The following is a 12,721-nucleotide window of genomic DNA, read 5'->3' as shown; positions in this document are numbered from 1 at the left end:
TTTTAGAGGCTGGGTTTGGGGATGCAGCCCATCTAACACACCAGAAAAGGCAGAATGAAGCTGTGGCACAGATTCAAATCCCAAATACCAGTGTGAGCATTTGAGATATATAGGTAGTAAGAGCCATTTAACTGTTGCCAGGGGTGTGGAATTTCTTTAAGTCTTTTAAAACCTTCTCTTTGTCACTGTTGTTCAACGATTTCTGTCTTTTTTTTTTGAGATAAGATCTCACTATGCAGTTCAGACCAGACTTGAATTCATGATGTAGCCCAGCTGACCTCAGACTCACAGAGATCCTCCTGCCTCAGCCTCCTGAGCATTGGGATTACAGGAGGGTGTCACCATGCTTGGCCAGTAATTTCATTATATTGTATTGAGGTATAGATTTCTTTCTATTATATTTAATATCTATTGTGACTCCTAATGAGATATGAGAGTAGGGCGTAGCAAAACTGGCTGGGGAAGTAGGTGTGACCTGTTAATTACAAAGATCCCAGGACACCCATATAGAACAGCTCCCAAAAGCCCTGCACTTGGACATCTCGGGGCTCAAACAGGTTTTCAATAGGCTTCCTAGACCTGACATCAGCCCACGGTGCAGGATACCAGCACTGCCTCTCAGGACCTGTATGTAAAAAATTCTTGTTGGTTTTCTTGAAGTTCGGACAGTATGAAAGGACACAGAGGCCAAGAAGAGCTTGCCACCATGGCTTTCCTCAACGCAGCCCTCCCTGCTTTCTCCAAGGTGTTTTTTAAACTGCTTTTTCCTTTTTAACTTGATCCAGCCTTGCCCTGCAGAGTCCGTTTCTTGCCCACTCCTCACTTCCACTTTCTTAAATAAACTTTGTGACTCCTTTTTGATCATTTGTTCAATCTTTGCTTGAGCCAAGAACCTGGAATCTAAATCCAAGAGGAGCCCCAGAACCTGATAATGTGTAGTTGGCAAGCCACTTTGGGAAGCAGGCTACCTGGGAACACTATCATTACAGGCTGAACTGTGTCTCCCCACAGATTCATACACTGCAGTCCTAAAGCCCAGTACCTCACAACGTGGCTACATGTGGAGATGTAGTCTTTAAAGAGGAAGCTAAGTTAAACAAGGTTAGTAGAGTGAGTCCTAACCCAATCTGACTGGTGTTTTTTACAACGAGGGGATTAGGACACAAGTACACACAGGGAAGACCATGCAGGAACATGAGGAAAACAGCTACCAGCAAGTTAAGAAGACCTTTAGGAGAAACCAACCCTGCTGGCACCTTAACCTCAGACTTCTAGCCTCTAGAATTGTGAAAAAAAACATCGTTTTAAAAGCCATTTCCTCTAGAATACTCTGTTAGAAAGTACTAGCAAATGAATATGCCTATCTCTAAAAATTCAGTCTTCCACATTCTGGAAAATTCTGAACACCTCTTCACCTCTTCAGCCATACTGCCGCTTGCTCTTTTGTTTTGTTCTGTTTTGTTTTGTTTTTTGTTATTCCCCTTCTTCTTTCCCTCTGTGCTGCAGGCAAGACTATTTCCTCAGGTCTTTCTATTCATTCATTTTCTCGATATTTTTGTCCAATATTTTGTTCAATTTGTCCAATTTGGGTCCAATTTAGAAAACCTTTGATTTTTCTTTTTCTTTTTGGTTTTTATCGGTACCAGGGATCGAACTCATGACTGCCTGCTTGCAAGGCAGGCGCTTATGCTGCTGAGCTAAATCCCCAGCCCCAACCTTTGATTTTTCTTATTTTTGTTGTTTTGAGACAGGGTCTCACCACGTAACCCACACTGGTTTCAAACTGTCAGCCACCCTCCTCTGGCTCAGCCTCCAGAGTGCTGAGATTACGGTGGGTGGCATCACAGCTGTCTAATCTATCTTTTGAATTTGCAAAGATAAATGTATATTTTTTATATTTTCACTTTTACACTTTAGATTCCATTTCAAATCTAGCCTTTCATCTCTTGAGAAAAGTCAGATCACTTAAAAGAGGCTAACAAACCAACAGAAGAAACTACCCAGAAGAAAAAGAGTAGCCTAGGATTTTAAAATACTGAGATACTGCAGCCCATTTGGGACCCCTCCTGTCTATCAGGAAACATTCCTTCTCCTCCACCTATCTTCCTACTCTTAAACTCCATTGTTCCTTAGAATTTATTCTTTTCTTTTATTTAAGGAGTCAAAAAAACAGAAAAAGGGTACAAGTTATACAGAATTTCAGAAAAAATAAACAGTAGGAAATCGCTAGTTAATAGATTACATATTGTCATCTTAGAAATAGTTGTTCAAGTTACAAAATTAAAGCATATAAAGTGGACATTCAAACAGTGAGACTGCAAATAGTTCTGTTCAATGATCCAACAAAACAGTAAAATGGTTATCTATCTTATATACTTAAATATACATGCAGTTATATCCTTTGGAGCACTTTCTTTTCCTCTCTTTTGTACAATGACAATTACACATTTTGGATTTTATTATTCCCACAGTTCTTATTACTTTTTTTTGAAGAGAATAAAACCAAATGTGATATAACAAAACAGAGTCAGTCAAATCAAAAGGATGGACATAATACATAATGTAAAAACAAAATACAAGGTGATCAACAATGGTTACCATAATGCCTCTTGCTATCTTAAAAAGAATTGCATATATCATCAGTTATAATAAAATTGAACAAAACAGTAAAGAACAAAACCAATAAAATCAAAACACTGGCGACATTACAGGACTTCAAAAGAAGATAATAGTCAAACCAGAATGGGCGTCATAATGAATCTTCACAGTTGTTGCCTATACTCTCGAACTTGGTACTATCAAGCAAAACAGAATAGAGGAAAATCAGTCAAAACAAGATGATGAGAGCAATACAAGGTTTTAAATCAAGTTAATAGGAAATCAATGTGGGTTACTATAATATATCCTGCTATTTTTTATTTATTTTTCCCTTAATTAAAAAGATAAAAATAAAAAAGTAAATAATAAAAAAAAGGAGATTGAGATAAAAGAAGACATAACAACAAAACAGCACAGGTCAAAACATAACCATTTAAGAAAAAATAGTGTTTCACCACAAGATATCCCAACATAAAAGTAGTTACCATAGTGTCTCTTTCCTTGAAATATTTAAGTATAACTTCGTATACTGTAGCATCAAACATATCAAGACAATGTAAAACCATTCAAGAGAATGACAATATTACAGGGTATTTAGAATCAACTAACAGAAAATGAACAAGGTTTCTGTATAATCTTCTTGTCTATAAAAGTTTTTGTTTATATTATCACATATAATAAATTCCAATAAGATACAACATGTTAAGATTGATGGAGACAGAAGAACAAAAGCTTGATGAAACTTCAAAACAAGATGCTATTAAATCAGCACTAGCTATTATGATGTCTTTTCTCCAAAATAGTTGTTTCTACCATTCAACCTTCTCTGCCTCATTTCTGTTGAGCTCTTTTTCTGTCATTAGTTGTCAGTTTGCCTTCTTCATTTCGCTTTCTGCTCCATTCATTGTGGCTTCTCTGCCACTGTTTCTGGAATCTTGGAATTTTTCTTTTTTAGAATGTCCTGCAGTATTCCCTGTAGAGTTGAATTGGTGGTTGCAAATTCCCCTAGTTCCTCTTTATCCTGGAAGTACCTTGTTTTTCCATCAATTTCTAGGGACAGTTGTGCAGGATATATCAATCTTGGCTGGAGGTTATTATCTTTCAAAGCTTGAATTATTTCCCCCCATGCTCTTCATGATTTGATGGTTTGTGCCAAGAAGGCTGCTATAATTCTGATGGGTGTTCCCTTGTAAGTGATCTGTTTCTTGTCTCTGATGGCTTTTAATATTCTGTTCTTATATTGGATTTCTGGAATTTTGATTATTATATGCTTGGGTGTAGTTCTGTTTGGGTTGTAGGTGGCTGGGGTCCTGTATGCCTCATATATCTGAGTATCTTTACCTTTTGCTAAATTCAGGAAATTCTCCTGGATTATTTCTGTGAATAGCCTTTGTAGTTCATTTGTTTTACATTCTTTTTTTTTGTCTTTTTCCTTTTTATCAGTACCAGGGATCGAACTCATGACTGTCTGCTTGCAAGGCAGGTGCTTATGCCGCTGAGCTAAATCCCCAGCCCCTTCTTTTACATTCTTAATTCTTAAGTTATAGGTCCTCTTATCATCTTCTAGCCTTTGTATTATTGCTGTTTGTTTCCTTGTTATTTTTAAGAAGTTTTTCATTTCATGCTCCTACATTACAAATCTGTCCTCCAGTTCAGATAATCTATCCTTAGTTTCTTTCAAGCTGTTATGCCAGCTTTCAACAGAGTTTTTAGTTTCCTGGTAATCTCTTTGAACCTGCTTCACGTATTTTATGTTTTCTCTATTTTTTCCATCAAACAATTCTCCCCTTTTTTTCTGTTCTTCCTTCCACCATCTGTTTTTTCTTGGGAGGTGCTTAACATTTCTCTATTCTATTTATATCTTGCTTAACTTCATTAAATACTTCACTTTTGAACTCGTCTATGAGGCTCCAGAGTTATTGCTTTATGCCTATTGGTGCCGTGTCTGATATTGCATGTTTTCTGTCCTCATTCTCCTTTGCATTACCCTTTCCTGGATAAGTGTTTTCAGGATTGGGGACTGAGGACCCTTTCTTGTTGCTCGCTTTTCCCATACTTTTTGTTCCTTCCATACAAGCGTATATAGGAGGCCCAGTTTCTTTTCTTTGTCAGTTACAGTTTGTTTGAATCCACTGGCTAGGTGTTCCTGCCCACTGCAGTGTACTATGGAGACACAGACCTGGGCAGCCTCTGCTGGGCCCGCCCCTCCTGGTCAACCTACTAAAGGCTTCACTGCTAGGGTGTACCGCCAGGTGCTGGGACCTGGTTTGGGCTAGCCTATTGGGTCTTAGTCCATGGCGTCACCCAGGCCAATCACTCCCCACCAATACCACTTAAGAGGGGAATATGTGACTAAAGTCACTGCAGTGTCCTGTTCTGGCTAATCTGCTCAGTCCCAGAATGTCCTCTGTTGGAGCCTCCTTATCAACGGAGGGGTCCCCGTTCCTCTCACTCACTGCAGGTCGATGCAGGGCTCCCGCCAGTCCCGCTCTCAACTCCATTCGCCGATTCCTGCTCTCAGAGCTTTTGCGTTCTGTCTCTGCCGGTGCTGATTCAGATGCAGCAGCAGTGGCAGGAAATTCAAATTGCGGTTTCCAGAGACGCAGGTTCCAGCTTCCGCACTGAGATTTTATCTGTTCCGGTTATAGCACCAGGATTGCATTTCCAGTTGGTTTCTCTCAGCTTAGTTCATTCCTGGGTCAGCAGGGTATATCTCCCCTTGCTTAGGACTCCTCCACCACACCATTCCTGGATTCTAAGCTGGCTATCTTAGAGAGCCTCCATAGCTGCTGTTATCTATCTACCATGTTCTCCCAGAAGTCCTAGAATTTATTCTTTTACTTCAAGGGACACAACTATCTAACATCTGTCAACTAAAACAAGATTGATTGTACTGAGGATTCGACGTGGGGCCTTCACACTGAGCTACAAGCCCAGCACTTTAATTTTTTTCCACTTTTCATTATGAGACAAGACTAACTTGCCCAGGCTGGGCTCCTATCTTAGCCTCCCAGAGTGGTAGAATTACAGGTGTGGTATTATAGACAGCTAAGTTCGGTAGAAATATTATAGGCAATCAGAAGAGCTAGAGCCCTGAAGGAGTCAGTGAAGAAGATAAGCACACATTACAAATGTGCCTGGAGACACATCTATTGAAATCGACGACTCAAGATAAAGATAGATTGACTAGGCCAGGGATTCAGCTCAGCAGCCAAAGTACCTGCCTGGCAAGTGTGAGGTCATCAGTTCAATTCCCGGTACCAAAATACATAAAAAATAAAAAGATAAGAGTGACCAGCCCTCCATGGCTTGCTGAGGAATAAACAATAATGATTGATAGTCTAAATAGGCATCACTCACCTGGCTCGGTGACCAGGACCTCCTGACCCAACCCTTCCAGGATAGGTTCTTGTACTTTCTGTGCATACTCACTATGTGACTTGCTTTCCCACTCGATCAATATTATAAGCAGCTATACCTGTAGTCTTATTGGTTGATCAAAGTTTGGTCCCACCTTCTACCCATCTTGATATTTTGCTCTATAAAACTTTCTTTGAAAAGTGGGCTTGTTGGCAATCCACTTTCCAGGTCTCTCTCAATAAAATTTCTACTTGTAAAAAATGAAATAAGTAAAACTCTGAGAGAAAATAATGAATGAAAGTAAAATTTAAAAGTAAGATTTTAGCCAGGCACAGTGACACAGACCTATAATCCCGGTGACTCTGGAGGCTGAGCTAGAAGGATCACACACTCCAGGCCAGCTGGGTGTTGGGGTGCAGGTCTGTAATCCCAGCACCCAAGAAGCTGAGGTGAAAGAATCACAAAAATTTGAGGTCAGCCAGAGCTTCAAAGCAAGACTTGGTCTCAAAAACAAAACAATAGAGAAAAGAACCCATTCTGCTCCCACCCACGCCGCCATAAAACCAATTCAAGGCCAGCATGGACAACCTAGTGAGAGCCTATTTCAAAATATAAAACTTGTTGTTCATTTGTTTGAGACAGGGTCTCCCGGGTCTTGAACTCACTTATGTACCCCAGGTTGGCCTCAAGCTCATGGCGATCTCCCTGCCTCAGACTCAAAACATTTTTAAAAGGGCAGTTCAACCCAGCTCAATGGTAAATCACTTGCATTAAAGCCTGGTTTCAAATTCCTTGTCAAGTAGAAATAAATACACTTTTGATTGCCTTATGATCATTGACTAGGCTAGTATTTCAAATCAAATACCAAGAAACAGGAGGGTTGGTGAAAAAAGAGAAACTTTTATAACTAATGGCATCATGATTGATTCAGGCAAGAACCACCAATAAACAGAAGCAAGATAATGTGGGGAAAAGTTTACTGTGATGAACTCAGGAGATCACATCCCTTCTTTTTCTTTGTCTTTGGTTCTCCCCACTGCCTGTAGAGGTCTGCACCCTCTGAGTACCCTGTTGCCATGCCTTGAAAAATTGAGGAAATCAAGGATTTTCTGTTAGTATTCAGGTGGAAGGATGTTGAATCTATAAAGACAAAGAAAGATAAAAAGTAACGTAAAGTTTCAAGTTCATTGCACCTTGGTTGTCACAGGCAGGGGGAGGCAGAGAAACTGAAGCAGCCCTGCTCCCAGGCTTAGCAACCGAAATGAACCAGTCACACTGATACAAAGTATATTAAAGAGTTTTAACAGTTAAAAAAAAAAAATTCACAGCTCCCTCTTTCTTATTATTTGAAAGGGTAAAAAGTATCTTTCTAATCTGGTGAACACAGTTCTAACCAAATGATCACACTTAACATTACCAGTGTTGCCACGGTTCAACTCCAGGTAGTTCCTGAATAACTTATTGAGGACACAACAACCCTTACACAGCATTCCTAGGAAAAATATCTAACCTTAATCTAATAGTGAGGAAACAACCACTCCAAATCCCAGCCTGAATTTTATCCATTCATTCAGTCAGTCAGTATTGAGACTGAGCCCAGAAACTCACACATGGTAGGTAAGCTTTCCATCACTGGAAAGCTACATGCCCAGCCCAGAGGGCCTGAACTTTTAAAAACTGTCCATATACAAGGATAAAACAGTTGTAATAAATTACTACTTTGTTTTATTTATTTTTTGCAATATTTGGAAATAAATTTAGAGCCTTGCACAAGCGAGGCAAGTACTTTATCTCTGAGCTATGTCCTCAGCCCTTATTTTTCTATTATTTTTTTTTGAGACAAAGTTTCTCTGAGTTCAGGCTGGCCTTGAACTCAGGCTGGTCTCAAACTCATAGTGATCCTCCTGCCTCAACCTCTCCAGGGCTGGGATTACGAGCGTGCGCCACCATGCCCAATTTTATTATTACTTTTAAGAATGCCCACGGTCACTTATAACAGGATATAACCAAATAATCTAACAATGATTCTTCTGAAGTCTCTTCAATGTCCAATTCCACATGAAGAGCAACTGAATTGGCCTGTGTACACCACTCACAAGTAAAGTCCTCTTTAAAGTTGTTTTCTTCAGTGCCACAGATTAAATTAGTATTATAAATAAGAGAGAACTACAAATTCAGCCTAGTATGTTTAGGAGGGAAAACAAATGAGAGGACATACCTAGAGATAAGAATTCATATGTGGTGACACATCCATCCTTTTTTTTTGATACCAGGTATCAAAATCATGACCTCACACTGGTTAGGTAGGCACTTTATGCCACTGAGCTAAATCCCCAGCCCCATCACATTCATTCCTAAATTTCTAAGAATCCATTTTATGCTAAGTGGTACACACCTATAATCCTAGCACTCAGGAGGCTGAGACAGAATTGCTATGAATTCAAGGGTAGCCTGAGCTACAAAATGAGCTAAAGGCCAGCCTGGACTTCAAGGCGAGAACCTGTCTCAACAACAACAACAAAAAAATCTGTTTTCATATTCTTGACATTTGTTATATACATTCTTTACTGTAAGTTACGTACTAGATTTGTTTTTAAATGCTGTCATGAGGGGATCAAAACTATCCAAATTCTACATCTGGTCTATCCATTCTCTCTAGGCTTTGCTCCACAGCAGGTGTAGGAGCTAAGAAGGCCAGGGCAGGTTAGTAGTCGGTTGTTGCCTTCAAACCCTGGTGCAGGCTGGACCAGCAGGTCCCCTTTTTGCCTAAAATTGATTGGGCTGTGAGGTCTTGTATGATCCAAGATCTCATGCTTATTCAATCCACAGTGCTGAGACTAGAGTCTCTGATTTTGTTACTGTGATAGAGGAAGAGAAATCCATTTCAGACAGACCCATCTCATCAGGAAAAATGTCCTAAAAGGGCAAGACAGTCCCTAGAGCCAAATGCAGAATTGGCAGGTCGGAGTGAGGAAGGGAAAGGAGGCGAAGCAGTGTGGTCCAGTATCTCCAGAGAGTAAGCAAGCCTGTCCTCTGTCGTCCTGCCTGGGATTAGGACTGAGAGCAGCACCCAGACTCAGGTTCTTTTAACTCAGTCTATCCCCAGGCAATTCCCTGCAGTCTTAGGATAGAAGAAGACATGGAATGGGAAGAGAGCAGAAAAAGACTCTGACTTCCCTCTCTGGGAGGGAAGACAACCTGCTGCTCACAAGGTGGCTTTAGTTTCTTGCTTTAAAATTAATACATGGCCAAGTGTGATGGTGCACACCTGTAATCCCAGCACCCAGGAGACTGAGGCAGGAGGATCACTCTGACTTTGAGGCCAACCTGGGCTACTTAGCATGCTCAAGTTCAGCCTGAACTACATAGTGAGATCCTTTCTCAAAGCAAACAAACGAAAAAAAATTAATATGGCACATTTCCTGGGACCTAATAAATGGGACCCTGCTGCCTTCTCTTTCCTCTCGTGGAATTAGCTATCTCCTAGGACGATATGCTTGCTCAAACCCTTCATCTTTCCAACCAGCCAGGTATTGCCTCATCTTTTCTGCTGGGTCAGCAGAAGGTTGGGGCCCCTTAGGGATAGAGCTCCCTCTGCTGGCTAACGAGTGTAGCCTTCAGCGCATAGAACACAGTAATTGCCATCGTAATAGTAATCTGTGACACATTATCAGTTGCTGTAGATTCTTAGGGTTGATATGGAGCATGGTATGGGCTCTAGGGTTTGTTGGGGCCACTCTGGAGCAGTGACTTTGGCATACTTCTTCATCTCACTGAGCCTTGGGGTTCTCTCTTTCTTTCTTTTGAGACAGGTTCTCACTATGCAGTGGAAGCTGGCTTTGAACTCCCTTACATAACCCAGACTGACCTCAAACTTATGGCAATCCTCCTGTCTCTGCCTCTCGAGTGTTGGGATTGCAGGCATGGGTCACCATACACAACTCTTTTCTCATCTTGATCATGGTGTTAATAATACTGCTATCTGCTGGGCCCCAGGGAGGGAGGCAGACATGTCAGTTCCTGATTTTACAGAGAGAATGGGGAAGTCACTACACACTAGAGGACTGAAAAAGCCAAGAGGGTATTTGGAATTTACAAATAAAATTGCAGAAAGCAGCCACCATTCCCTTGGGGGACAAAAGAGGTTGGGATTATCAGGATTGGTGGCATCATCTACTCCCATATAGCAAGTCTCCTCCAAGCCTACAGCCTTCCCAGTCTGACAGCAGGCTCCCTGGGCTTCAAGTCTGCTGCGCTTGTCTGTTGGAAGGCCAGCTGGGACATCCGGTTGGTTTGGCCTCTTTCTTTTTCTTTCATCCTGCAGGAAGCTCAATGGCTTTCTCAGGTGGAGGTGGCAACTAACTAAGAAAACCTGGCAGTGCACAGTTGCTGCATTTGCTGCCCCAGTTGCTGATGGGGCTGAAGCAGGTTCCCTGGCCTAGCTGAGTCACTGAGCAGGGGACTACAGGTGAGCACGGACACCAGGAAGCATGATTCACCAGAGATTGCTGGTGGAACAACCTGTCACAAAAACCTGGAAGTTGTGAGGAGAGGCTCCCTGGGCGGCTGCTACCTCAGGAGCTTGGGACAGGGTCTCATGGAGCTGGACCTCAGGCATTTAGAGAGGGCACCAGCAGCTTGTGCTGGGACTGCAGAAAGAAGCAAGAAATTGAAACCACCTGTTGCCTCAGGAGATCAACAAGAAAACAGAAAGGAATAAGGCCCTACTTTTCTTTTTCTGCCTTCCAAAACCCTCTAGTGGCCCCTTATCAGAACTTATTAGAGAGCCTGCTAACAAAGAAGAGATACAGTTTTAGGACTGGTATTTGCACATTTCTTAGCCTAATGAAACATCAGTAATGGACAACTGCTGGGCATGGTGGCACATGCCGGTAATCCTGACACTGGAGGGGCTGAAGCAGGAGGGTTTCTCAAGTTCAAGGACAGCCTGAACAACATAGTAAGACCCTGTTTAGACACCCTCATGGACATTATTTTTATTCTTATTAAAAAGTTAAATCATGGAATCTTCCTTAAGCATGATCTTATTGAACTATCACTATACTGGGTACCATTCAGTGAAATAAAATTTGGAGGATTTTGTTTTGTTTTGTGTGTATGTGAGTTACTGGAGATCAAGCTCAGGTGTGCTTTACCACTAAGCCACCTCCCTCAACCTTTTCTCACTAAAATGCCCAGGCTGGGCTCAAACTTGTGATCTGCAAGTAGCTGGAATCACAGGTATGTGCCACTGCCTTGGATTCTTTTCTAATCCACTTCAGTCAGCTCACTATATCCATGGGGTGAAGTGTTCCTTACTGGAGGCGAAACAGATGGTTCCCCTCATCTTGGACTTCCAGCCTTTACAACTGTGAGGAAAGCCACACCAGTACAGTATGTGTGGACGGCATACATAGATGGAGATGCAAGCTGCTATCCTGTTTGCAGTGTTCACAGTTATTATTAAAAGCCACTGAGTTGATGGTGATGAGTGACATAAAAGGAATAAAACTCACCAAAGATGCCTATGTCCTAACTCCCAGAACATGTGAATGTTCTTATTATAAAAACTATAATAAGTACACTATAAAAAAAACTTTGTAGATGCAACTAAGGATCTTGAGATCGGAGAAATTACTCCAACCCAAACTAATTATAAAAGATCCCTGTAAGTGAAAAAGAGAGCCATGAGGATCAGTCAGAAAGACAGACCAGAAGCAGAGGTTAGAGGGAAAGAAGCTATGCTGCTAATCTTCATTTTATTTTGTTTTGTTTTTGACAGGGTCTCATTTTGGCCAGGCTAGACTTGAATTCACTATGTAGCTCAGTTGTCTTTGAACTTGTGGTGATCCTCCTGCCTCAGCCTCCTGAGTGTTGGAATCATAGGCATGTGCCACCACACACCTGGGTACTCTGCTGTCTTTGAAGATGGAGGAAGAGGCCAATAGCCCAAGAACACATGAGGACTTTAGAAACTAAGAAAAGAACTGGCCTTACCAACGCTTTGATTTTAACCTGGTTACAGTGATTTTGTGCTTCTGACCTCCAAGAACTGTACGATCATAAATTCATTTTGTTTGTAGCTATTTTTTTACAGCAACACTAGGAAAGTAACACATTGGACAAGGCATGGGTCAACGAAATTAATCCAGTACTACACCCAGGTCCAATTAAAAAAAATAATTGGAAACTCTGAATGGCTTCTCACAGCCTCAAAGACAAAGCTTCAGTTCTCCAGCATGGCATATCCGTGGTGGCCAACCTATGACATACATGCCACAGTGCGCTGTTTGTGTCCTTGAAAGCTCTAAAAGGTTCACCATCACTGGTATAGACCCTTAGCAACATAGTTCTACAAGGCCCATATCCGCCTTTTTTGCTATCAAGATGCCTACTTCTTGTTGCCAAAACCATCCTCCCCTGCCCCCAGAACTATACATTTTAGCCATGAATCTTGGCCTGGGAACCGCTTTGCTGTTCCTATTGACTAATCCCTATCCCCAATCAACCCAGGGGCACTGGACTACTGAATTACATACTGAGTGAGCTCTTTTTATTTGAGAAACAGTCTTACTAAGTCGCTAAATTAGGAAGGCTGGCCTCAAACTTGTGACCCTCTAATTTCAATTTCTAGAGTAGCTGGGAATACAGGTGTCCACTACTGCACCTGGCTTCCATATACTTTAATGGGGCTCAACTCCTTTGTCAGGATCTCCAGGTATTGAGTTTTCCAAGTTAAAATCTCCCCTGCAAATTGACATTA

The 12,721-nt window shown here is 41.5% G+C and overlaps 1 protein-coding gene across 3 annotated transcripts in view; it reads right to left on the bottom strand.

The window, feature by feature from the left end:
• The window catches only part of LOC134475224 (uncharacterized), a 43,683-nt gene that overhangs the window by 28,336 nt on the left and 2,626 nt on the right, over positions 1-12,721 (bottom strand). Inside the window, exon 2 of one of the 3 annotated variants that reach the window (XM_063244841.1) lies at positions 6,839-7,098. The exons of the other annotated variants lie outside the window; for them this stretch is intronic. The gene's annotated coding sequence lies outside the window, so the exon portion shown is untranslated. Of the gene's footprint in view, positions 1-6,838; positions 7,099-12,721 lie in introns of those variants that run through there. 3 annotated transcript variants of the gene reach the window in all.

This window comes from Cavia porcellus, unplaced genomic scaffold (genome assembly GCF_034190915.1).
Source record: "Cavia porcellus strain 051 isolate PalLab524CR breed Dunkin Hartley unplaced genomic scaffold, mCavPor4.1 scaffold_2, whole genome shotgun sequence".
NCBI lineage: Eukaryota > Metazoa > Chordata > Mammalia > Rodentia > Caviidae > Cavia > Cavia porcellus.
The sequence above is the reverse complement of the archived record's forward strand: the minus strand, read 5'-3'. Positions and strand labels throughout refer to the sequence as shown.